This window comes from Magnolia sinica, chromosome 6, assembly GCF_029962835.1.
Source record: "Magnolia sinica isolate HGM2019 chromosome 6, MsV1, whole genome shotgun sequence".
Taxonomy (NCBI): domain Eukaryota; kingdom Viridiplantae; phylum Streptophyta; class Magnoliopsida; order Magnoliales; family Magnoliaceae; genus Magnolia; species Magnolia sinica.
The window spans coordinates 8,048,732-8,076,199 of NC_080578.1; the positions used below are offsets into that span (position 1 = coordinate 8,048,732).

Sequence of the window (27,468 nt, forward strand, 5' to 3'; positions counted from 1 at the left end):
AACTGAAAACACAAAAATATTAGGCTAATCCAAAAGTTTTGTGACCTCACAAATGTTTCAATGTTAATCCTCCCTGATTCGTTCGTGCAGCCCATCTGATTGACCTAGTGAATTTCTCACAAACATTATAATGTCCCATCTAACTTCCCATCAGAAAAAAGTTACTGTGAAAAGGCTTTCCCAGGCAATCTGCATGCTATGAAAGTTGTTAGTTCAAATTAGAGTTGAGTTAAACCTTTCAATAAACTGGGTTGAGAAAATCACAATTTTAACTAAAAGGGGGGGAACAATTCAATATTTGGGCCTAAGCCAACCTACCCAATTAATTGAGTCCTTACTCTTACTTTTATGATAAACTCTTAGGAGTTTCAACACCGATGAAGGGTTCGAGTACCCATAGGTGGTGAAATCCCACCATGGCATGAGTATGTGGTGGAGATAAAAGAAATAAAAGTAAAAAAACCCTTGGCTAGTCAATCGACCACCCTAAGTTAAGTACCTCCTTAACTTAGTTACTTCTAACAGCAACACGTGACCCATGTTGTAGCTGGAATCTTTCTCTCCTTCACACCCGTATGCAGAATGATAGATGAGACATAGACTTCTGTCATTGTGTAGGATTAAGTACCCAGCTCTATCTTATGTAGAATATATGAAGATGAGAGTTTGAAACCCATCACAATTCTCTCTCCCACTACTCCACGTTGTTGAATCCTAGTTCAACTCAATCAGCCCTGCATATCAGGCTATAACACTCCACCCCTTACGCACCTCTGCACAGATATATTATATGGATTACATTGCAGTGGGGCCCACTGATTTACCCAATCACATAGTCCAACCTTAGGACAATCCAGATTGTTTGATCAATAAGGCCCACCTTATAGAGTTCTTACAACCCAAACGACAACATTGAAGCCACTTTATTTACGCATGAGCTACAAAACCATTAGACGTGAATTGCATGGTGCCCAACATCACCTGGTTAGCGGCGCCATAGGAATACCTAACTAAAATTTTCCTGTAACAAACAAGTAGGGCCATCTTAATGTGTATATAACATCTACTCCGTCCATTGTACCGAGTCTGGATCATCTAATTCGAAAAGATTCGAACGTCTGTTGACCTGAATCGATCCGGGTCCGACCCGGTCAGGAAAACCGAGTCGGATCAGATTGGGGAAAGCTTGAATCGTTCATTTTTTCCAACGACATGAAAATCATTATATCAGTGTTTCATATGGTGCGATTTACTTGATTATTGAATTCACTTAAAATTTAGTATCAACTCAAATGATCTGAAAAAACTGATGGACGGTGTAGATAAACCAAAAAAATTCACAATGGGCTCACATAATTTACTCAGTTGAATAAAAACTACTGGTATGTAGCTTCTTGAAGAAGCTTTACACCGGTGATATAGCTTCTTGGAGAAGCTTTATAATTGCTATCTGTAGCTAACACCAGCTAGCCTATGAAATTGGTTCGTGTAGTATGCTCTTATCGTGTCGAGTAAACTCAGTTGGGCCCATTGCGAATGCATGTGGTTTATCCACGCCATCCATTCGTTTTTCTAGATCATTTTATGGGTTCAATCCAAAATTGATGTATACACAAAGTTTAAGTGGGCCATACCACTGTAAAAAGTGGAACTATTGATTTCAACCGTTGAAAATTTTTTAAGGCCCCTAGTATGTTTATTTGTCATCCAACCTGTTCATAAGATGAGAAGGACATGGATGAATGGAAAACACAATTATCAGCTTGATCTAAAACCTCTGTTGTCCCTAAGATTTTTTCAACGGTAGATGTTCAATTCACACAGTTTCCGATGGTGTGGTCCATATGAGGTTTGGATATAATCCATTTTTGGGATAGAGACCTAAAATTATGTGTTAAAAGAAATGGACGGAGTGGATACAATGCACGAGTGACACAGTGGCCCACAGAGTTTACTCAGTACGCTTACCGTACTAAGTTACTCAGTACGCAGTCCGCTTCCCTAGCCTATAGGCTACGTGTTGTGCGAAGACTGCACTGACACTCCTCGATCTCCGAGTTGTGAGAACGGTTCAAAGGAGATCAATGTTACATCTTACGTGGGCCCCACAGTGATGTATTTATTATATCTACACCGTTCATCTATTTTTAGAGATGATTTTAGAGCATTATCCAAAAAAATGAATCATATCCAAAGATCATCTGAACCACACCATAAATAGCAATAGAGATAATGATTTTCATCGTTAAAAAATTTGTAGGGCCCACTATAACGTTTATTTTACATCCAATCTGTTTATATGGTCACAAGTAACTAAATGAATAGGAAAAATAAATTTCATAAGATCTTAAGTACCAAATGAAGAGGAAAAAAAAATTTCATATTGATCCAAAATTTATGTGACCCTAAAAAGGGTTTCAATGGCAGACGTTCAATCACCTACTAATTTTTGAAGTGTGGTCTAGTTGATGGTTAGATCTGTCTTATTTTTTGTCTCAAGCCTTAAAATGAGCTGACCAAATGGATGGACGGTTTGGATATAACACATACCTCGTGATCAGACCCATTACACCGGCTGATCCAACCAATCTGCTTCTGTGACCGTCAACCTGCTACGAGTATGACTCTCTCTCTCGAATTAAACTATACACCATTTCTCTGTATATATTCCTCTCCAACAGAGAAATACCATGAAGGTACAAAACCCAACAGCAAAAAAAGAGGATTTGATCCATCAAAGAACATCTAATTAGCCTTCTTCTTACTTTTTTCTTCAACAGAGACAGAGAGGCAAATATAAAGAGAGATAGATAAATATAGAGATAGAGTTGGGCGGGACTTTTTGGCGCTGAACGAAAAGCCTAGGCGATGAAATTTTTGTTTAGAGATATATTTACATCCGGGTCGGGTCGGGTCAGTTCGGACCATTTCGGTTCGAGTTTTTGGATCGGTTCTGTCCGAATACACCTCTATCCGAACCTAACCCGAAAATGATCGGATCTGGATTGGCAAACTCGACAACATTGAAGCCACTTTATTTACGCATGAGCTACAAAACCATTAGACGTGAATTGCATGGTGCCCAACATCACCTGGTTAGCGGCGCCATAGGAATACCTAACTAAAATTTTCCTGTAACAAACAAGTAGGGCCATCTTAATGTGTATATAACATCTACTCCGTCCATTGTTTGCTCTAAATTATATTAAGGATGTGACCCTAATAATCAATTTTATTAAAAACTTATGTGGGCCACACCACAAGAAAGGTAGGACACCCACCGTTCAAGGGTTAAAGCAAATATTACCCTAATCCAAATCATCGGTGGGCCAAAGAAGTTATCAATGGTGTGGGTCACTATCCCCGCCTTTTCCCATGGTGTGGATCACTTAGCTCGGTTCCGTCTTATTTTCGGGCTCAAGTCCAAGCATTTGCTGGCCATTATGGTGAGCCCAAGTAGCATTTTGTTGCACGGGCTCCCTACAGTATGAAATTCACGTTTGGATACCAGGGCCAGAATTGCACTGGTAACGGACACAGATTGGTTACAACTTCAATGTGTCCTGAGCTCTGCAGGAAGCGGATCGCGTAGTAACTCACTATGCTTGGGCTTATTTGAAAATCTCAAGTGTAATTACCATGTAAATAGGTAATAATTATTTACTTGGGTAATTAACACTTCTTTCCTAGTGGAGATGTAACAACTTACCTTTTTAACACTTAAATTAAGAAATTTACAACATCAATGTGGGGCCCATCGTGATGTATGTTACTTATCCACACCGCTCATTTGTTATGCCAGCCAAATTTATGGCATGACCAAAAACATGAGGCAGATCCAAAGGTCAAGTGGACCACACCACAGAAAACAACGAGAATCGAACACCTACCATTAAAAACTTCTTGGGCCCCTTAAAGTTTTGGATCAAGTTGATATTAATTTGTGTTTTCCCCTTATCCACACTTGTGTGACCCTATGAATGGGTTAGATGATGAAAAAACTTCAATGTAAGTCCAGTAAAGAAAAAAACTCTCAATAGTGGACGAATTAAGACTATTATTTCCTTTCATTAGAGCCATTTGAGTGTTGGATTTGCCTCTTTTTTTATTTTTATTTAATTCATATTGCAAAATGTTCTAATAAAATAATAGATGGACAGTGTGGATATATCATATGCATTACGGTGGGGTCCACATATTTAAGTCAATACATTTGTTTCAATTTTCGAGGTGAAATTACTCTCGTATTTTCAAACAAGGTGAAAAAGTAATAATTACTTATTCACTATGATTTCCATGTATCATCGAGATTCAAACATGCCTCCATTTCGCTGAGTAAACTCCGTGAGGCTCACCATGATTTATATATTTTATCTGCTCTGTACATCCATTTTACCGGATGGTTTTATGCATTGATCCTAAAAATACTCTTACTCAGGTGGTATACTCTCAGGAGTTTCAACACCTGGTCGAGGGTTTGAGGGTTTGAGTACCCATGAAATCCCACCATGGCGTGAGTGTATGGTGGTGTGTGTGTGTTTGTACAATAATTAAAAAAAATGAAAAATTCATTAAAATGAATCACACCACAGGAAACAGTTGAAATGAACGACTACAGTTGAATATTTCTTGGAGACAAGTTTTAGATCAAGCTTATACTTATGTTTTCCTTTAATCCATGTCTGTAAAATGTTATGAACAGGTTGGATGACAAATAAAAATGACTGTGAGGCATAGCAAGGTTTCAACGGTGGAAATCATTATCCCTACTGTTTCATGTGGTATAATTCACTTGATCTTTGGATATGCTTCATTTTTGGGCTAAACCTATTAAATTAGATGGAAAAACGGATGGACAGCGTGGATGGACCATATACATTTAAGGTGGGACCAACTGAGTTTACTCGTACGACAAGAGCGTACTAAGTAACTCAGTACGGAATCCGATTTCAACTCCGCATGGGCGGCTGGACGCGGATTGCGTACTGACAGCGTCAGTACTCCAACCTGTCCTGAGCTCGGAAACGGATTGGCTACTCCCCCTTACACCAGCAAATGGCTGATGGTCGGTGCTATGCGGGCTCCAACATGATGTATGTGTTTCATCCATTCCGTCCATCTATTTTTACAGATCATTTTACATAAAGAATCCAAAAATTAGGTATATCCAAATCTCAAGTGGACCACATTACATGAATCAGTGTTGAATGAGGGTTGACCATTAAAAACATTTTAGGGGCTATAAAAGTTTTAGATCAAGCTGATATTTGTTTTTTCTCTTCATCTGGGACTGTATGACCTAATCAACAGATTGGATGTCAAATAAACAATATAGTGGGCCTTAGGAAGATTTTAATAGTGGATATCCAATCACTATTGTTTTCATGTAGTTTGGTCCATCTCGATTTGTATTCCTCTCATTTTTGGAATCAAGCAATAGAATAATCTTTTAAAATGGATAAAACACATAAGTTATACTGGGCCCACATAGCACTGACCACAGCCACTGAGCTGGTGGCAGGGTGAGTAACCAATCCGTTTCCCTGAGCTCGGCATGGGCGCGTCTGGATGCGGATTGCGTACCGACAGCGTCAGTACTCCGACCTGTCTCCTGAGCTCGGCAAGGGCGCGTCTGGACGCGGACTGCGTACTGACAGTATCAGTTGCAAGGTGGCTACTGACAGTGCCCTGTGGGCCGCATATAATATATATGTGTTTTATCCAAGCCGTTCATATACTTTTACATATCATTATAGAACATAATACTAAAAATGACCAAGATTAATGTCTTGAGTGGACCACACCACAAGAAAATAGCACAGATTGAATGCCTACCATTAAAAGCATACTAGGGTTCAGTGTAATGTTTATTTGTCATCCAACCTGTTGATTATATCACGAACATCTGGATAAAGAGAAAAAATAAATAAATTCAGCTTAATCCAAAACTTTTGTTACCCTCTATAAGTTTTTAATAATGAGTGTTCAATCACCACTCTTTCCTGTAGTGTAGCCCACATTAGATTTAAATCTATCTTATTGTTGGGCTCATGCCATAAAATGGTCTACATAAATGGATGGATGGCGTGGATAGGACACATCCATCATGATGGGTCCCACAGAATGCTGTCAGTAGCCACATCGCTAATGATGCTGTTAGTAGGCAAGCGTCCGGCGTGGCTTCGGTAGATCCAGGTTGGTGGATCCTTGATTGTGTAAGGTCAAACCTGACATACCTTCCATCCGTTTTGAAAGATCATTTTAAAGAATATTTCAAAAAAAATGAAGCAATCAAAATCTTTGGTGGACCACACCGAAGGAAACAGTGGTGACTGAATACCCACCATAAAAAACTTCTACCATCCAACCTCTTGATAAGGTCACAAGGTCCTGAATTTAAGCCTAAAATTTTGTGGCTCACTGTAAGTTTTTTATAATCAATCAACACTGTTCCTGTGGTATGGTATACCCGAGATTTGGATCTACTTCATTTTTAGGATCATGAACCAAAATGGGCCGTTAAAACGGATGGACGGCGTGGATGTAAGGCCCGTACATAACTATGCGTCCCACAGTCAGGGATCCACCCACCTCGGTGGATAAGGGGATCAGGGCTTCTCCCGCTCGGCACAGGCTAAGACTCTAAGGGGCCACCGTGATGCTTGTTTTATATCCACACCATCCATTTATTATTATATATTATTTTAAAGCATAATCCCAAAAAATGAGGCAGATCCAAGGCTCAAGTGGACCACACCACAAGAAGCAGCGGGGATAAGGACATCCACTGTTGAAACCTTACTGGGGTCCACTGTATGTTTATTTCCAACCTGTTCATAACGTTACATCGACATGGATAAAGGGAAAACACACATATCAGCTGGATACAAAACTTCGCTGGCCCTCAAGAAACTTTCAACTATAGGTATTGAATACCCATTGTGTGGCCCACTTGGACCTTGGATCTGCCTCAGTTTCGGGCTGATACCCTAAAATAATAATGAAAAATGGATTGACGGTGTGGATGAAACCCATACATGACGTCGGCCACTCAGATCCCCAGCTTAGCTGAGCTGGGACAGGCAGGGGTTGTACCGAATCCGCGTCATTTACATCGGTCGTGGACGCGTTACCAACGCACCATGGTCTGCCAACGCATCAAAAAGGTTCTCGAAATAAAAGGGAATTTGGGAGAGTGAAGAAATTCCAAAGATCGGTCGCCGCACCATTTCTTACAGGTAAGATCCGTCCATCCATTTTCTTTTCTCCTTCAATTAATATCTTTCATTCTCTGTAATTTCATCCGTCCGTCCGTCCGATTCGTTTACTTCTCAGCCATATATCTATCTTTTGTTTGGTATTTGGATCTTCCAACCTCGTCCGTCCTAGGGTTTCCGGTATCTCCGATCCGGTCTCCGCTAGATTCGAATCCGTGAAACGGCCTCGTTTGGATGCCCAATGGAATTGGATCGGAATTCTTCAACCTGCGAAAGCGGGAAAAAAGTCAATGTTTCCTTAGCATCCGTATTCGATGCGTGGGCTCCAAATTTCGATTCGAGGAAGAAGAATTATAAGTTACGTGGCTTGGTCGTATCTTTAGACAGTACACACGCGCTTTTTTATTGGACATGTGGGGTCCTTTGATTAGTAATCCAGACCGTTGGTCTGTTGTGTCCCACCGTGGATGGACTATGCCTCGAAAGTATCCTTGATAGGACAACATTGACCGTTTGATTTTGGGTCTATGAATTGATGGTTGAGAAGAGAACTACAGAAACGTGCATGTTGAGCTTAAAAGGCTCCTGATATTGGTAGCTGGTAAGGTTCCAGTCTGGGAGATTACTGGCATCCATGGTGGGGGTCTCCAGTTCGGTGGTCTGGATTAACGAACCGCCGGCTCCACTTCTCAGAAATGTGAAGTCGTGTGAACTGTTCAAAGATGCGGGCCATGTATTATGTTATGCCTTTCTGGAATTTCCATGGCGGACAGCTACATGAGGAAGGACGCGGATTGGGTATTACCCCCACCAGGACCTAGCTAGAGACAGTCAAGGGCTGTGTGGGGCCACCGTGATACATGTGTTTTATCCAAGCCATCCATTCATTTTTACGGATCATTTTAGGGCATGTGCCTAAAAATGAGGCAGATCAAAGGCTCTAGTGGACCACATCACAGGAAGCAGTGGTGACATAGACCCCACCATTGAAACCTTCCTAGGGCCCACTGTGATGTGTATTTGTCATCCAACCTGTTCATGGGGTCACATAGACCTGGATGAAGGGAAAACATAAATATAAGCTTGATCCATAACTTCTGTTGCCCCCAAGAGGTTTTCAGTGATAGATGTTCAATCCCCACTGTTTCCTGTGGTGTTGTCCACGAGGGGCTTTGATCTGTCTCCTTTTTGGTCTTGTGGCTTAAAATGGTATGTGAAAATGGATGGATAACTTGGATACACATATATCATGGTGGGCCTCACACAGCCCCCTAAGGACCGTCCATCTCTAGCTTGGTCCTTGTGGGGGTTGTACCCAATCTGCATCCCTTGAGGAAAAGGTCTGTACCTTCTTGAGGTTATTGAACCAATTGGCATTTTGCCGTTGGAACCAATTCCAGCCTTGTTTTCGAAATTTTGAAAAGGGAGCTGCCACATCATCACCCTTTCATGGGGAAAGATAGGGGAATAGGAATGCTAAGGGCCTGTTTGGTAGAAGCCTAGAAATGATTCATCTCATTTTAGTTAATTGTAATTCGATTAATTATGTATTAGAATTTTTGTTTTGGTAGAAAAATAATCTTGATAACCAACACTCATGATCTAAAACTACATAATTATGAAAAACGAAATGAGCTGAGCTCATTTTTAGGTGTCCATCAAACAGGCCCTAAGCTCCCTTGAGAAAATGTATCTCTCCATCAATTGTGTAACGTGTGGTAACAATGCACACTTATGCAGGATTGGGCAAATCTCATCATCAGATTGGCCGCATATGTCCATAACAATGGTTATGAAAAAAAATGACAAATGCATTTCCCCTCGAGGAAATGCATTTCTTTAGCAATTGCATCACATGCAGCAATGAGGCATACAGATGCGGGATTGGGCCAATCTCATCGTCAAGTAGGCTAAAATGTTCGTAACTATGGTTATGAAAAGAAAAGACAAATATCTACAAATGGCCACATTCTATATAGACCTGTACCCATCCGAAGACTGTATTAGAATGATTTTTCAGGCTAGGCATGTAAGCAATAAGGAATAAGCAAGGTGTTTGATAACGTAACAATGGCTGTAACGGCTACCGCCATTATTGTTATGATACAGGCTGTAACGGCCTTTTGTTTTTTTGGTTTGAAAAATCTGTTTCGGCTATGTTATGGGCCATTATGGGCCTTTTTTATTTTTCCTTTGTTTCTATAATGCCCGTTAACAGTTGTTTTGGCCCGTTAACACGTGACAGCTACCACCGTTACTGTTACCATTACATAACCATTTTGGCATACCATGAGGATAAGTAGCTCCGATCTCTCACACATGTTCCTTGATTCCACATGTGAGGTGAGTGCTAAAAAATAGGTGCATTTGCATTCTGAGTGAGGAATCTTGTGTTTCATCATTGTACATGTGCCAACGTTGTTACGTGTATGAGATCAAGTTCATTTATCAGGTGGGGCTTGTCATGACATGAAAATAGGTCGGTCAGCTCATCAAGTTTACCTAATTAGTGGCCTTTCAAAACCATAGTGGAAAACAAAATTGACAAATGGTCATCATGGCGGAATGTGGAGGGAAGTTATGGCTTGGATTATGTGATTGGTTCATTTTCAAAACATGAGCCCTCCATGATAGGCCCATTAGATCTAATGTCCTGTTACATCACTCTGACACCTGTACTTAAGTAACACCATATTCCAGTTTTACAACTCTTTTGTGTGGTCTTCCCCTGGGTGGCATGTGCTTTGCCTTTGGAATTTAAAGATATGTAGGTGTCTGGAATTAGCATTCTCTATTCATTTTGTTGCTTTCGTGTTGGACTTGAAAGAAATGTATGGACTATTTTTGGGATGTTGATTCCAGAGTGTCTAAGAACAAGTGCACACTACCTTTGCCAAGGTAGCAATCGTCTACAGATCTGGGGTACTCATCAAATGATACCATCAGTGTGTGTGACCTACACCAAAATCCTGGCTGGCCTGCTTATCTGGTCCACAACTCATGCATGCCAACATTAGAAAGTCATTTAGTAATTTTGTCGATGCACCTGTTTAACAGACCCAGCAGATTTTTGAGCTGTGAAAATTCAGCATAGGTTCGGGGCCACTATATAAATGTCCTATATCCTGCATGCATGTGCTATGTTGGTACCTGTGTTTCATTTTGTTTTTGGTGCTTGAAGAGTGCACCACTGGAAGTAGCATTCATCATTTTAAGACTACTTCCCCATTATGAATAATAAGGAACATCATTCAATTTTGTCATTCTTGTTGGTTAAACTGAATTCACTTCATGTGCGCATATGAGTGCAGCCTTGGATGCATCTTTATGTGATCACTTGCATTGTCGTTTAGGTTTGTTAGAAACTTCTATGATTGCCTTGTCAACCAATGTAGTCTTGTAGGTAGAATTTTCTTTTGGCCCTCCGTTTGTTATTGTTATTGACTTGTCCAAAGATGTGCAGCAGAGCTATAGAATTTGTAGTTTGGGTATGGATGTTTCTTTTAGGAGAAAAAAGGTCCTTGAACCTGAAATGGATTACCTCTTGAAATTTGTTGCTGAGGATGTGATTTAGGTAAAGACGAAAGGTCGATGGAGTCTCTGTAGATGGTATCTAATTTTGTCATCTTGACCTAATGTTTTGGGTCCTTGAGTCTTCTATTATTTTTTATTGGTACAACTGCACTTGGTCATGCACATGCATTGCATGCTATCTGCTTCACTCTGCCAAAAGTGGGCCACAACACACTGATACTTTTTAATTCTGTTAGGTGGGCCTCAAGTCCTTTAAAGTATTGAATAATAGGCTTATTTGAGACCATAGGGATCTTCTCCTGTATATTTTATGTTGTCACATGCCCTCACAGGCCCCTTTTCTATTGTTTATTAGTTATGCAAGCCTAATAGCATTCAATTATTTGAAATGTTCTTATGGTGAAGAGGTTTTAGGGAAAACCTCTAACATGGGACGTTCAGGGTTCATTTGTGTGAAATAGTCCCACCTGTGTCTTAGTGTATGTGTGCATTATTTATTTATTTATTGGCCACTTGTGTCCTAGTGTTGGGAGAGTTATAGGAAAAACATGTCCATAATAGATCATCCACCTGTTAGATAGGACCATGGTAGGAGTCACACCATGAGGAATACATGTGGACTGCAATTAATGCATGCTATCTGAAACTTGAAAACCCTTTAGATGGTAGGAATTTTAGTTAAGAGTTCGTGTCCATGTTAGGTGTCCTTAGTTCATGTGTTGCTGTTTCTAGGAAGCTGATGTGTCAATAAAAAACTGGGACTTGGTTTGGTTTAGTGGCCAATGGGAATAACTGAACCAGAGTCTTGATTTAGTACATGTTTCCATTATGACAGTCCTATGTGAATATGTTTCTTTAGGCCAATTAATTGCTGAAAGAGTAAAATTAGCTGGAATCACGCACACATGTTGTAAAAAATGTGAAAGAATCTTCATTTTTTAATATAATAAGTTGTGTTAAGCAGTTATAAAGGTGCATTTCTCTCGCCTTTGTGCATTAAACCTTGCCATATACTAAATTACCAATATATGGAGTGCTTATCAGGTTTGACAATGTGAATTCTCTTTCCCCCATCCTTTCTTCCCAATTTTCTCTACATCACTGCTTTGTTAAATGGTTATGAGGGTGTATTTCTCTGGCTTTTGCACATTGATCCTTGCTGTATTCTAAATTACCAATATATGTATTCCCTCCCTCCCTCTTCTCTACCTCACTGCTTCTCACAAGGAACTGGAATTCTGCCGCACTGCTTCTCACATTTAACTGGAATTCTGCAGGAAGACTCTTTTCTCTCTCACACACACTTGCATGCACACACAGTTTGGGTGAATGTGGGCCAGTGTACCAATTTTGGCTGGATCTGGCTTTTTGCTAGAGGCCTAAGGCTGGCTTTAGCATGAATTTTGGAAGTTTGATGATAAGTAGGGCTGTGCCTGGGGTCGTATTGCATGCAGGTGTGACAAGGTGGCCAGGCCTGGCATGACTCAGGATACTTGATGAGCATGCTTTTGCCAGGCGTGGACCTATATGTTTAGGTCATAGGATGGGCTGGGCCTGAGTCAGGCATCACACATTCTGGGCTCATCGATACCAGCCTGGTTAAGCTGGGCAACCCTGCCCCGTCCATTTACATCCCAACACAATGCCAGTCATATCTGTAAAACAATTGAGATTCTTCAGAAGGGATCTCTCTCTCTCTCTCTCTCTCTCTCTCTCTCTCATATGCTGATCATTTCTCCAATCGATTAATGGTGGTTGTCATTCTGCAGGAAAAGGACATTCTATGGACACTGAAGCCCCCGCTACAGCAGTTTCTCAGGAACTCACTAGGGAATCACTTATTGCAATCTCTCAGGCAGTTCCAGATAATCTTCTCTCCTCAAAACTGTTGCCCGACAACGTGACCAATGTGAATGTGGCTCAACCAAAAGATAGTGATGGGGCCGAAGATTATAGATCCAAGCTGATCTCCATTTCGTACACGCAGTCCCCAGATAAGGAAACCTTCCCAGCTTCACCTGGAAATCTCAACCATTAGCCACAAAAGCAGCTTATGGCTCATTGGAGATTGTTGTAATACACTCATGGTTTGTATTTTGGAACTCTAGTAAATGGGCCACGCTACATGTTTGGGTAATGCTTTATACTGTTGGGTTGTTATACGTGTGATGTGCCAATAAAAGATACCCTGATATGTACATATTTTAGGTCCAATGGAAGGATCTTTGAACAATGAATTTAATCCACCATCGCTTCAGATGCCATTTTACTTTTCTCCCTTTTCCCCATTTAACAGTTATTTAGAACTTGAATGTTACTGGTGTGAATTCATTGTACACCACATGAATCCGTAACTGCATATTCGTGCTTGATTGTGTATAAACTCTTCCTATAGAAGCATAGTTCTGAAAATTGGTATCGTATCGGCCGATATGGGTGTATCGTGTCTGTATCGGCTCGATACGATACGTGATAAGGGGCTGTATCAATCATATCAGAATCAGTTGGACTATATCTGGTGCTGATACAGGTCGGTACACCTATAAAACTTCAAATTTGTTTTTTGCTTTTTTTTTTTCAAAAATTCGCTCATGTATCCATTTCTTCTTTTTTCATTTAAACCATAGAAAAATCTTAAAAACTCATTTTATGCTAGATCTAGACCTATTTGGGATCAAAACAAATTATTTGAATGGGATTCGATGAATCGAAGTGAAATGGACCATTATGTGAAAAATTGGAAAGAAGGGTAAACATTCACTTTCTTTTTTATATTTTCATATTCTTTTTGTTGTATTTCCAATGTAATGGGCCATTCTTTACCAAATCATGTTTAATTTGTGTTCAATTAAGGCCCATTTAGTTGACCTTCAACAAGTCAAATTGACAGACAACATTCTCATAAAAAAATTGGTCTGATACACCATTGAATGCATGGTCAAAACACACAAAAGAGAGATTTGTGAATATCTCATTTTTCCTATTTTTCTGATATATATATATATATATATATATATATATATATATATATATATATATATATATATATATATATATTTGAAAGATGACGATTTCATTAAAAAGGAAAAAAGCAGAATACAAAAACAAAACGATCCGCTGAGATAGCAGATCGGGAGCTAGAAACCTAGAAATGGAAAATCGCTATCTAGTAAGGAGGCAACATTGGCAGCCCACTCAATGATTGCATTTTTGGCCTTAGACCGAATAAAATCAGCAGAATTTGCCATGTCCCGAAAGCAGCGATTCTTTCGCTCTTCCCACACGAACCACCAAACCGCTAGAAACGCCATTCTCCAAAGCTTAGTCTTGGATTTTCCAATTTGCACTATGTGCCACGCTGGAAGCAAAACGTCAATCTTCTCTGGCATACACCATATTTTTTTTGCTTCAATAAAAAAATTTATGACCGATATGGAATGATACAGTCTAGATTCCGATACGTGATGCCGTATCATATCATTTTTTTCGGTTAGGCCAATACGGCAGCTGATACCATCATTCAGAACCATGTATGGAAGTCTACATAAGCAACAGGTTGTGGTGGGAGGGTAAGCTTGCTCATACTTACCTTATGGAGTGAGCCAATTTTCATTATTCTAGAACTAATGCATAATTCCATTTTCCCATGGTTTCATTTAGCAATCTTCATAAGCTTTGCTTGGAAGATGCCTAAATGTTTGGATGCATGCATTCTAAGAAAAACAGGCTTTGGCAGGGGGAATCAAACACTTATCATGTGGTAATCTCTTGTTTGTCTTATCAACTTTGACCATAGTTCAAAAACCCCAAAACTCTAGTCAACTCGATGTTCAGCCCGGTTGGGTTCACTTGAAGGCTTGAACCAACTTGATTCGATATTTGATCATTGTAAATTGAAAAATATTAGGAATGTAAATAGATATTTAAAATAGTTAAATTTATATAAGTAATATAATGTGTAATTCAAATCAACAATTGCACAGGTACCTCATTGGTCAAGTGAGTTCCTTCCTTTTGGTTGAGGTTGGGGTTTTGAATGTCACTCCCTACTCTCTTTCACCTCAAAGGTGAGTGACTCAGTTTGAGTTACTCCAAGTTGTTTTCAAGTTGATTTGACGAGTCTCTCTGAGTCCAGGCCAAATCAGAAGTCAGGCCCAGTACTGGGTTTGCCAGTAATTTGGTTTGGAATCTACTGGGTTGAGTTGACTTGGCTGGGTTTCGAGTCTTGTCAGCAAGTTTTGGAACTATGCCCATGACATCTCTTGGGTCTTTTGTGTGCCATTGTAGATGTGAGAAAACTGGTGCATCCTTTCACCCATCCATGGAGCTATGATTTTTGTGTTGGGCCTTCTATATCATGGAATTTTCTTATGGGTGGCTCTCTCAAGTGCTGCCCTTTGTTTGTTTTTGTTCAGTTTTGTTCTCCTGCTGATTATTTCTTCGCATTTCTTTTCAAGTACTAGTTTGAAGCGATGAAGTCCATGGTGCCTAGATGTTTGTGGCATACTGGCTTTGAGGTTTTGCTGGTTAGGGTTATGGGATGTATTACAAACATTTCTAGGGCTTTCAATGCATGTGTTGGATAGTTGGAGAACATATAGCAGACCTCTCATCATCTGTTTGGTCTTTGAGAGATTTTGACGTGAAGAAATATTAAATAAAAGAAAGTGCACCATGTGCCATGTCATACATGGTATACTGAGTGTTTTAAATAGTGAATAGCATGTAGCATTGCGTTCATCCTTTGAAGTGTGAGGTGTAAGCTATATAACATCTAGCATAAGCCACACACTCCTAGATTTTTAACCAAGATTGTGCTTGGTTGCACCAATTCATGATATTTTGCACAAAATTAGATTGATTAATAATGAAATTTAAGAAAATTGCATGATATTTGGTGCAATGGAACGCAACTTAAAATACTGGAAAAGGTCAATGATTAAGTATAAAGATAAAGAAAAAGTACTAAAACTGATTAATATTATTACTTCTATTATTTTACTAAAAGCATTGAAAAGATTAACTAATTTTTATTGAAAAAATAAAATAAAATAAAATAACGAATCATGGAAATGTTTGTTGATTTTAATGTTGTGGTGGAAAAAACTTATAATGTGAGCCATGTAGCGTATAGCATAGTCTATGTAGTGTGTGTAGTGTGTGTGTATGCAAATTTTCATGTAGCATAGGCTACATGTGACTTAAACTAGTTTCATGAGCTACATAGCGTTAAGGCTAAGCTACACTAAGCTACTTAGCATAAGCTATACACTACATAGCAGCGGAGTTATTTAAACACCAGGTATAACTGATATTGACATTTTTTATTACCTAGGAATGAACTGGTGCAAAAGACTACAACTTTCTGTGGGAATCTTATCAAGATAAAATTGCTACGGGGATTGAGCTGCACTCAATGGTGGTTTTTAAAGTTGGGGCCCCACGTAATTGTACCGCCTTGAAGAAAGTGAGATCAAGTGGTAACCAACTGACCTTTCACCTATAATGGAAGTCTGTGATGAGTGTTTCAATCTAGATTGTGTTTTCCCCCCTTTTTCCTGTATGTCCATCTAGCTGTGTCCTGCAATCCGTGGACTTCTAAGTGCACTAGAAAATATATGACATTTTAGCAATTCAATTAGGATATGAAAGCGACATGCGTGGACCTTCAGGCAGGCATGTTGGGTTCTGAGTGCATGACACATCATTCTCATTTCTTTGGTATGACTTTTGGAACAAACAAAGGTGTGTTACTAAGAACAATCTCAAGTGTCGAACTGGGCCTTGCTGTTTTTGTTTCGCTGACTTTAGATGGCTTGTTTCAGCGTGTGTACTTTATAATCGGGTCTGACTCGTCGATCTCTAGCTTTGGTGTTGGATCTCCACTGTCTTCCAGTTTCGCTTGATATGAGTGGAAGTGGAAGTGAACTAACTTGTTGCCATGGGCATTTGGCCTCCAATTCTCTTAGTCATCTTCCACTCACAACTAACTTGTAAATCTCATGTCATCACATCATCAATCAATTTCTCACTATCAAGTCCAAAAACTGTTTGTTCATCTTTAGACTCTACGAGTGGACCATAAATTAATGTTCTTGGTCATTGCACAATCATAACCATTTCAAAAAGATGTTGAACGAATATCAATGACTTGATTTCCATGATTTTTGTACTCCCTTTTCTTAAATGGTTATGATTCTCCTATCACTGCGGTCTTTTTTAACATGACCCATTCGTGTTTGTCACTAATGAATGAACGGTTTGGATCATCATGCATATATGCCATATGTACAGTACAGAAAGTGGGAGATTGAAATTAGGTCTTGCATTGGCTAACCTTCACTATCTACTGGATAGAGACTGATTCCTAATGCCAAAATAATGAGATTGGCTGATGGCCTTTTATGTTCAATCACAGAATGTTTTAGAGACCCACATCATTAGCTAATTTTAACTTCATTGATGCGTGGTCTATCAAAGGAGAGTGATCTTTGGTGGGCCATGTCTATTTTATTCTTCCAGTACCTTATTTTCTGTTTGCAACCAATGCATATAAATGTTGTTTTGTCACCCTTCTGTTTGAGCTATTAGATTACAGATTTCTCCAGACAAAGCTTCAATCTCCTTAACTTTCAGGTATATCTTGGTTATTATCATCCCTTACCAGCGTGAAGGTTGAAAGCACATTGCAGATCTCGGAGCATTGTCAACAAATGTGTTTGTTCAACACTTGCACCTTCTGGAGCACATGTGAGATCATCCAAGCCTCTCATCAGGTGCGGGACAGTCATCTAACTTGATTGGTTTGTTAATCTCGACTACTGTTAATTTCTTTTAAGACATGAGCGGCCCACCTCATGAACAGACTGGCCCCCACTCCCTAATAGTTCACTTAGTGGTTCACATCCATTGGATTCTCATACTGAATGTGCGAGATTTGGCTTTCAATCTCACCACCGGCTCAGATTCTTTGGTCTTGCTCTTTGGTGTTAGGTCCAAGTGTCAATCAAATGGTCATAGATTACCTCATCCAAAGGGCATGCTTGCTGATAATTAGCTTGCTTGTGGGCCCCATCACAATGGCTCTTGGTCACAGTTATTTAACTCATGCTCTTCTTCTTTCGGGCCCCATCGAAATCCTTCTAGATTCCGCGTAAGTTTGCAAAGAACAGAGCAGCATGTACTGGAGCTATGTATCTAGTGCTATACATCTTTTCTGTTTCTTATGTTGGCTTCAGGGAGACATTTGATGCTCTGGCAGTCTGATGTTGATGCACATGCTCACAAATTGTAGACTTCTTAAACCAAACCGTCCAATTTTAGGACCCAATGATCGAAATACCATTACCTTTCATTAATGTGCCTTTGGTGTGTGTGTGTGGAATTAGGACTTGGTTTTCATTTCGTCCTGTCAAGTCATATGTAGTTTACGGGCCATCTAAGTTGGGACCCACATATTCTATTGTGCTTGTGAAATTCTTTAGTGGCTGTGTATCAACCATCAAAGTCTGGCAGAGTATCAGAGTTTTTCTTGCATGGTTTTGATAGTGGTTGGAGAGCTAGTGGTGGCTTTTCCTCTTGTTGGAGGTGAGTGCTATTCTTGATAAAAAGTAGTTAGGCACTTCCAATTCATTTTTTGGTAGGGAAATCCAAGATATGGAAATCCTTGTGTTCTTGGTCTGTATGATACATTAGAACCTATTTGTTGTTTGGCACGTGCAATGCTTGTGAGATGGGGTTGGGAGATCAAGGGCTGGGATTGATTTGGAACGGGAGACCTTTTTTGGCTAATCTAGTTTTGGAATGCAATGGTTTTAAATATGTGAATCAAAATGATGAGTTGGAAGAATTTAAAATAGGCTGGTTCCTAGCGTGTGGGACCCACCACAGTTTATGCATGGGATTCGGATTCGGCAGTGACCCCTCCGGTGCTGGAAAAGCTCTGTGAGCCCTACCATGATGTACGTGTTTTATCCACTCCGTACCATCCATTTTCCCAGCTCATCTTAGGGCATGGGGAAAGAAATCAGGCAGATCCAAATCTCAGGTGGACCACACCACGGGAAACATCATCACCGCCCACCATTAAAAACTTCTTGGGGCCACAAGTGTTGGATCAAACCGATATTTGTGTTTTCCCTTCATCCATGTCTGTGCGACCTAATCAACTGGTTGGATGGCAAATAAACATTACAGTAGGCCCTAGGAAGTTATAATGGTAAGCATTCAATCACCACTGTTTTCTGTGTTGTGGTCACCTGAGATTTATATCTGCCTCATTTTTGGGCTCATTACCTAAAATGAGCTGGTAAGATGGATGGATGGAGTGGATAAGACACATACATCATGGTGGGGCCTACAACACCGACCAGTACTGAGATCGAGGGTCACTACCGAGTCCAAGTTTGTATGGCATGGCATCTGATCTACCCGGCAGGGTTGCCCCTGCAAATGGCATGCCCGAAATTCAGCCCTATTCAATAATCAGGTGGGCCACACCATAGGAAACAATGGCAACCACCCAGAACGGCAAAATGAATAGAGAAAAACTTGGATACTATGGCAGAGTGTGATGGATGATCCGCAGGCACTAAGAAATTGCACACATGGCATAGAACTCTAATCAAATTGAACTATCCAAATTAAGGTACCCGGTGCAGATGTATTTTGGACGGTTAAAAATGAAATATATCCAACGGTCCTATTTCCACACAAATCAGATTTTATGATTGTTGAATTACTATAATCTTGGCATTGTAACTTGTCCAAAGTGGCCTGTGAGTCTGTGACCCTATGGTAGACTTACAAGAGTTTCAACATGAGGTCATGGGATCGGTGTGCGAGTAAGTCGGCTGCACAATCTGGTCAGTTTTTTTTTGGGGGGAGGGGTGGGGCCCACCTTGATATATGTGTTGCATATCCACACCTTTCATCAAATGAGGGCATGATCCCTAAAATGAAGCAGATCCAAATCTCAAGTGGGCCACACCACAGGAAACAATGATCATTGACTGTTAAAAACTTTTTATGGGCAACAGAAGTCTTGGATCAAGCTGATATTTGTGTTTTCCCTTCATCCAGGTCCTTGTGATCTTATTGGCAGCTTGTATGGCAAATAAACATAATGGTGGGCCCTAGGAAGTTTTTAATGGTGGGTGCTCGATGAACACTGTTTCCTGTGGTGTGGCCCAATTTAGATATGGATCTGCTTCATTTTTTGGATCATGTTGTAAAATGAGCTGGAAAAACTGATGGACGGTGTGGATATAGAACACATACATCAAGGTGGGCCCATGGTTAGGGAAACACCCACCACAGGGTTGCCCGGGTAACACCTGATCCGCTCCTGGTTTTATTTGAGTTAATATATGCCACGTGTACAATTTTTCAGTGCCTGTGTATCAAGCGCAAGTATCCTATAACTATTCAAACATACAAGTCTTACAGACATGAATATGTTTCACATTAATATGAACAAGTAGGTTAGCCTAATCTTACTCGGGTGGTAGACTATAAGGAGTTTCACTACCGGGCCAAGGGTTCGACTACCCATAGGTGGTGAAATTCTCCACTAGGTGAAAAAAAAAAAAAAAAAACCCAGAGGTTAGCGTAATCTACAGTAGTTGTAGATGAAAATCCAGCCTTAACATAAAAATGAGTGCACCACACCACACCACATATAGCAGTGGGATAATGATTATCACCACTAAAACATTTGTAGGCCCACCATAACGTTTATTTTCCATCCAATATCTGTTCGTAAGGTCACAGGGATCTAGATGAAAAGGTAAAACAAATATCATATTGATACAAAACTTCGGTGACCCTCAAAAGGATTTCAATGGTAGACGTCCAATCCCCTACAGCTTTTTTGCAGTGTGGTTCACTTGATCTTTGGATCTTTCTTATTTTTTTGGATCAATCCTTACGACGACCTCGTTAAATGTACGGATGATTTGGATATAACGACCTACATAACTTGCTGACGTCAATACACCAGCGATCCGCTTCCTTTCTCGTTTTTGGGCATATGCGTGCAACTTCATTATTTGAATATACTGATTTGTGGGCGACAGGGCAACACATGGTGGGCTGATTCCATGCATGACTCAAGTACCGTTAAAGGGTACACGGATTCGGTAGTATCCCCGCCTCTTCCTGGCTCCGGACAGGCTGGGGCTCTGACGGGCCTCCGTCATGTATAGCTTTTATCCACACCGTCCAACTAGTTTTTCTGCATCATTTTAGATGATGAGCCCAAAAATAAAGAAGATCCAAAGATTAAGTGGGCTATACAGTGGAGATTAAATTCCTACACTTGAAAAGTCTTCAGGAACTACATAAGTTTTTGGATCAATCTAATATTTATATTTTCTCCTCATCCAGGTCTATATGAACTTATGAACAGGTTGGATCACAAATAGACAATATTGCGAGCCTTAAGAAGGTTTCAATGGTGGATGTCATTAGCACCGCTGCTTAATATGGTGGTGTCCACTTGATCGTCAGATCTGTCCTTTGTAATAAAAACCGAAAATGATATGGAAAAATGGATGGAGGGATAAAAGCCATATATCAAAGTGGCCTCTCAGATCCTCAACCTGTGCCGAGCTCGGAAGAGGGGTACTACCTAATCCGCGTCCCATTAAAAGGTACCCACGTTGGATGAATGCAAAGATGCGGGTATGCCAAAGACGAATTTTTCCACATGGGGTGAAAATGTATTACCATTCAATTTTATTTTTATTTTTTAAAAAAAACCATTAAATTTAATTATTGACCATATAAAATAATATTTTTGTTTTATAAAAATGAGAGGAATTTTTATTTTAAATGAAATCCAAACAGCTTTGGTTACATAAGATATGACCCTATGATTTAAATTATCCAATTGTGGTCCCTCCATGGCATTTGATCTAGACCGTCTAAATAGTGGATCAAAAATCATCAAAATCTTGCGGATGACATTTTTATGTTTGAACAGGAGTAAATGATTTTTTTTCTTATTTATACAAAGTTAAAGGCAAAAGCATTATTTTATATAGTCAATAGTAAAATTTAATGGACAACAATCTTTTTTCTTATTTATACAAAGTTTAAGGCAAAAGCATTATTTTATGTAGTGAATAGTAAAATTTAATCGACAACAATCTCTTTTAACGATAAAATCTAATAAAGCACGTGATGTTTTAGGACCGTGTATGAAAAATGGAAGAAATTATTTATGACGCTGAAAAGGAAATAGATTATTTGACTCATTGCAAAAAAAATAAAAAAAAGAGTACTATATGTCGAAAATCCTTTATTTTTTTGGGCTTTGCCTTGCATGCACTATAGTAAAACTTATACTGTTCAAATGATCGTAGCCATTGATTCAATGATGTTTGATAATTGCAAATGAATGGTTGCATTTGGACTCATTGGCACACACATCACCTATCTAGATCAATCAGCTGGGTTCAGTCTACTCTTCATCCAATATCATGCAAAAATCATAACAACTTGCACTCGTGAACATCTATGATTGTACACATCTTATGCAAATGATCTTGTCCACTCATTTTTTTTCATGCAGCTGACTTTGTGATTTGAATCATCAATATCAGTATGATTTTTCAACGCCAACCCATGAAGAGTCGACTTATCTAACGGACGATTTATGTAGAAGATGTGGATGCCGGTGAGTCCAAATGAAACTAGGCCTATGGAAATGTTTTCATACACAATACCGAATCATTTCTCAAATATAAAATAAAGGAATGGTGGATATGCTCCTGCAATCTTCATGGATCAGGGAAGCATATGTAAATAATACATATTTAAGGAGAAAAAGTGACTGGTCCCTTGAAAATTGGATTCATGCAAGGATTCTGAGTGATGTGGGCATTTGGGTTGTCGACAATCAATGAAACTGACCTAATCCAAGACAGGTCCATCACTGTAGCCAATTCAACAACAATAGCCAACTGAAAAATAAGATCAACCTGTGGTTTACCTTCCTCCACCACATCATTGGACTTGGAAGGTTGAAAATTCTTCCCACATATGATTACAAGCTATAAGATGGCTCCAAATTTAGAGAAGGATAAGATTGTACAAGCCTAGAAGAAGGCTCATGATGTGAAATGATCGCATTGCTAGAACACAGAAATGGTACTTTCTCACTTTTTGGAGACTTTGCTGTGACGCATAAATGATTTTTCGTGCCTAGTGGTTAAACCGAAACATGCAGGACAGGCACACGTGGGGTAATTAAATTTGCTGAAAAGTGGAATAATTTTTGCTTATTTTTATTTGGGACATAAAAATAGTTTTTCCACGTCCACGAAACATGTTTCTACTGTGGATGTTGACTGAAATTTTGTATCTATAGATCGCGCCAACTTATACATGGATACCCATTCGATGATTTTCGTAACTTTTTAGTAGTTATTTCTTAGCATTTTAGTGGTTTAAATCTCTTTTTTCATTGGTCTTTAAGATCGTACAAAAGGATTTTGATTGGTAGAGAGCATATAATAGGGCTCCTCTATATTTCAAGAAGAGGAAAAAATTTGATAAGCGCTAATAAATAGGCTCATGTAGAGAGCCCCAGGCATTGTTTTTTAATAGAAGTAATAAGATTTATTTAAAAAAAAAAAAAAAAAAAAAACCTCCTATGCAAATGTGAGTGTGAGTAGGGGCGCACACGGGTCGGTTCGGTCTGGTTCTGGGGTGAAACCGGAACCAAACCGTTCCTAACGGTTCCATGATTTTGGGAACTGGAACTAGACCGTTAGTACCCTAGAACCGAACTGGAACCGGACTGTGAAAAACGGTTCAGTTCTGAATCGGGTCTACAGTTCTGGCTTAAAAATCAGGTTGTTTTAATTTTTCAGATGTTCAGGAATCCGCCGTTAAAGAAATAACAAGAATGACTTTTCTTACATCAAAAGTCCTCCAATGCCAAATTTATATTTTGTGAACACTGTAACCAGCATCCTCTGACCTCAAGCTCTCCTTCCAGTTCTCAAATTCCGATCCACCAAACACCAACTGTTTAATCCCGATGAAACTATCAACAGAACACTAAATGGCCATCAGTTTGTCTAAAAGATGAAACAATGAAACCATTTCAAGGTTTATCACTGTTCAAAAACTGAAAAATAAACATAAAATAAAATAAAATAAATGTCATTCAAGGTTTATATAGGTTAGTCCAACATTAGCATGCAGCTTCATGTCCTACATTTATAGTCCAAATGTCACAATACTATTGTGTGCTCAAGCCCATATTGCTCAAAAAAGGGGGCAGATACCTAAAACTATATCATCAAGAAGCTATACAAAGACAGACATAGAATTGCTTCAGTCTCTATTCCCTGAGACACCATGATTTTGTACTGCTTAGTCAAAGCATAAGTAGACATGATGTCTTAAATGGCAAATGTGAAAAATGTTTGGATCTACGGTTCGGGTAACAGTTCAGATATACGGTTCGGGTCTACAGTTCGGTTTACGGTTTGGTTCGGTTCTATAGGGCCTTAAACCAAAACCGATTCGTATTCAATGGTTCTCCAAATTTTGGAACTGGAACCGGTGCTATCTAGAACCGGACCAAACCGGACCGATCCAATGGTTCTGGTCCGGTTCCATGGTTCTACCGGTCTAAAACCCTTAAATTTTCTAGTGAATCCTTCCATTTGGGACATCTTTAAGCCCATTGTTTCTCCGCGTGGTGTCCTTTTCTAGCCATTATTCTTTACTGTGTGCATTGTTGGTTCTACCAATTAGGTCGGCGGCGGATTCCCTATAGTCCGAAATGAAGGGTCCCACCCTTTAAAAGAAAGGTTCAAGGAAGGCCCTCTAATTCAAGGAAATGAATTAGATAATATAGTGAACTGGAAGATCCGTGATAAGGTGGAGCCATCTCTCCACAGGATACTTAGATAAGTGATGTACAAATTAGGTCAACTCGTATGCACCTTTCAGGTTTTTTTTTTTTTTTCTTCTGAACATGACGGGTAGCATGTCATTGCTGCACACCTGGCATAGTAGTATTATTGAAACTGTCCATTTAGCAGGTAGAATAATAAATGAGCCATAGCCCAAGAATCATACTATTTGGATGATCCTCTCACTGTAATATGTGACATAGGAATAGATGCTAAAAGATAAGTCACCTGTAGGTGGAAGCTCATTTATAAGATGGTTAGGATGGTCCATTAAAAGAAATCTTTTTATTGGTGGCCAATCAATGGTGCACAGATTTGTGTTTTGATCATTCATATAGTTTTGGGATTTCAAATTAACATAGGCTTACTCGGTCTACCCTATTGGGAATCTGCAGAAGCAAATCCCAAATTCGAATCACATGAGATTAAACAAATGTAAACAAAGCAATCACAAGTATACATGAATTTTATGTAGAAAAATTTTACAGAAAAAAAATCACCACATAAAGCGACAATGAATCACCATGCAAGTAAAAGTATGAGAGATGAAATCATTTGCAAAGCTCGAAAAATCCTCACTTTCACATCTACAAACCTTAGAAACGTTTAGCCCTTGATAATCCTATGTTAGGATACCTTAATCACACATTACACTTTCATTCATATATATATATATATATATATATATATATATATATATATATATATATATATATATATATATAGTGTTGCACCTGGAATAGGAAACAAACCATACAATTTCACAAAATGATGCACGTCGTCGATCGAAACCGATCGACCAATCCACGATCGATTAAGCTAGCATGTTCGAGCGATCAAACATGCCCAAAAGTGTCCAAAAAGTTTAGAGATATTTGCAAATTTCTGTTGATTGATCAACCTGACAGTTCAATTGATAAAAAATGTCCAAAATTGTCCAGATACCAATCTATATAATTTAAGGCTGGCTCGATTGAGGTTGATCGATCGAACCCTTGTTCGATGTACATATTTAAAACATCTCACAATAATCTCTACCATGGCTTCAATCTTCATTCATAGGGCACAACTCCAAGCTTCATCGTTCATTTCTAATTGCCTCCATCATAGCTTCATAATCATTGTCGTTTTTCGTCCACACTTTATTTTCATTAACCTTTCGTCAGACCCAAGGAATTCGAAAGAATCGAAACTTCTCTACTAGAACCACCTTTGTCAGCATGTCCGCTGGATTCACGCTCATATGGATCTTCTCAATAGTCACAACGCCTTCCTCAAGCACCTGTTGGATAAAATGATGACGAACATCAATATATTTAGTACCAGAATAGTAAACCGAATTCTTCGCCAAATTAATTGCGCTTCACTGTCACAATTAATTGGTACGACTTCTTACTAAAGCCTGAGTTCGTTCATAATTCCTCGTAACCAAACACATTCCTTGAATAATTCTATCACAGCTATATATTCAGCTTAGGTTATGGAAAAAGTAACTACAGATTATGATTTCGACATCCAACTGACTACTCCATCCACTAATACAAACGAGTACTTGTAAGTCGACCTCATGTCGTCCACCTTCACTACGTAATATGAATCCATGTAGCATATATACCAACTTTCTCTCTAATTTCTGAAATGTCATGACGAAGTCCGCTATACCTCGTAGATACCAAAGTAGCCATTTTATTGCCTCCCAATACTTCTTGTCAGGTTTGATATATATATCTGCTTACAACACTGACTGCATGTGAAATATCCTATCTCGTAGAGACCATTACATACATCAAACAAACTATCAACCGCACTCGAAAAGGGCACACGAGACGTAACCTGCTTTTCTTCATCTGTAATGTGATATATCTTTGAAGAAAGCTTAAAGTGAGTAGCATGAGTTATGTGAACTGGCTTAGCCTTGTCCATTTCAAACTTCACTAACACATTCTCAAGATATTCTGTTTGTTATAACTGTAATATACTCATCCCATTATCTCTGTGTATGTCTATGCCGAGAATCTTCTTTGCATCTCCTAAATCTTTCTTTTCAAATATTCTTGAAAATTGAATCTTCAATATATCGATCTCAGACATGCTTTAACTGACGATAAGTATGTCATCAACATATAATACAAATACAATGAATCCTTTATCACTTAATGTCTTAATGTAAACACAATAATCATATTTATGCCTAGTAAATTGCTGACTCATTATGAAAGTATCAAACTTGTTATACCACTGCCTAGGTAACTGTTTTAGGCCGTATAATGAACTCCTTAATATGCAAACCTTATTCTCTGTCCCATTGTATTTCAAACATTCTGGTTACTTCATGTAAATCTGCTCTTCCAACTCCCTATGTAGGAAAGCAGCCTTCGTATCCATTTGGTGTAGCTCAAGGTTGTATTGAGCAACCAACGCCAACACGAACCTTATAAATAACTGCTTGATCACCACAGGAGCAAAAGTCTCACTAAAGTCGACACCATCCTTCTGTATATATTCTTTCACAACCAATCTTGCCTTATACCTATCTTATTTATTCTTATAAATTCACTTAGATCCGATCACTTTACGCCTAACGAGAAGCTCCACCAGCTTCTACGTCTCATTTTTATACAGAAAGTCCATCTCATCTTACATTGTTATCATCCACTTATCAGTATCTGGGTTATTAAGTGCTTTCTAGAAGCTAAGCGTATCACTCTAATATGTAATAAGGGTGAATGCAATTCAAGTAATCTCTGTATCTCGCTGGTAACCTACAATCTCGCGTTAGATTT

General features: G+C 39.2%; 2 long non-coding RNA genes across 2 annotated transcripts; both read left to right on the top strand.

Annotated features, from left to right (window-relative positions):
* The first annotated feature begins 6,969 nt into the window (after positions 1 to 6,969).
* On the top strand, positions 6,970 to 13,015 carry LOC131248157 (uncharacterized). The gene is made up of 2 exons (XR_009172157.1): positions 6,970 to 7,238; positions 12,521 to 13,015. It is a non-coding gene; the product is annotated as an uncharacterized LOC131248157 (long non-coding RNA).
* Positions 13,016 to 15,839: 2,824 nt separating this feature from the next.
* LOC131248158 (uncharacterized) lies at positions 15,840 to 18,383 on the top strand. The gene is made up of 2 exons (XR_009172158.1): positions 15,840 to 16,496; positions 16,577 to 18,383. It is a non-coding gene; the product is annotated as an uncharacterized LOC131248158 (long non-coding RNA).
* The last annotated feature ends 9,085 nt before the right edge of the window (positions 18,384 to 27,468 follow it).